The sequence below is a fragment of the Etheostoma spectabile genome, chromosome 13 (assembly GCF_008692095.1).
Source record: "Etheostoma spectabile isolate EspeVRDwgs_2016 chromosome 13, UIUC_Espe_1.0, whole genome shotgun sequence".
Lineage (NCBI taxonomy): Eukaryota > Metazoa > Chordata > Actinopteri > Perciformes > Percidae > Etheostoma > Etheostoma spectabile.
The window spans coordinates 22,150,508-22,150,828 of NC_045745.1; the positions used below are offsets into that span (position 1 = coordinate 22,150,508).

Consider the following 321-nt stretch of genomic DNA (forward strand, 5'->3'; position numbering starts at 1 on the left):
TCGAGCAGAACCATGGCTCAAGGTGGGCGGTCATCTTCCTCGACCGGTTTGGGTTGGGAGAAAGAGACAGAGAGAAAGAGAGACAGAGAGAGACAGACAGACAGACAGACAAAGAAGAGCCAGAGAGACACAAGGAGAATTGTAGCAGAGGGTGTCGAGCAGGAACATGGAGGCAGCAGGTGAATCCAACCACAGATCCAGACTCCACAGCTCCAGAGCCAGAACCACCTGCTGGAAGCAATAGGAGGAGAGGAGAGGGACAAGAGAGCACAAGACTACAGGGGCGATAGAGCACAAGTCTCCGGAAAAGGGAAGAAGTTG

At 53.3% G+C, this 321-nt stretch overlaps 1 protein-coding gene across 1 annotated transcript in view; it reads left to right on the forward strand.

Annotated features, from left to right (window-relative positions):
- The window catches only part of fryb (furry homolog b (Drosophila)), a 50,989-nt gene that overhangs the window by 21,988 nt on the left and 28,680 nt on the right, over positions 1-321 (forward strand). The window lies entirely within an intron of this gene.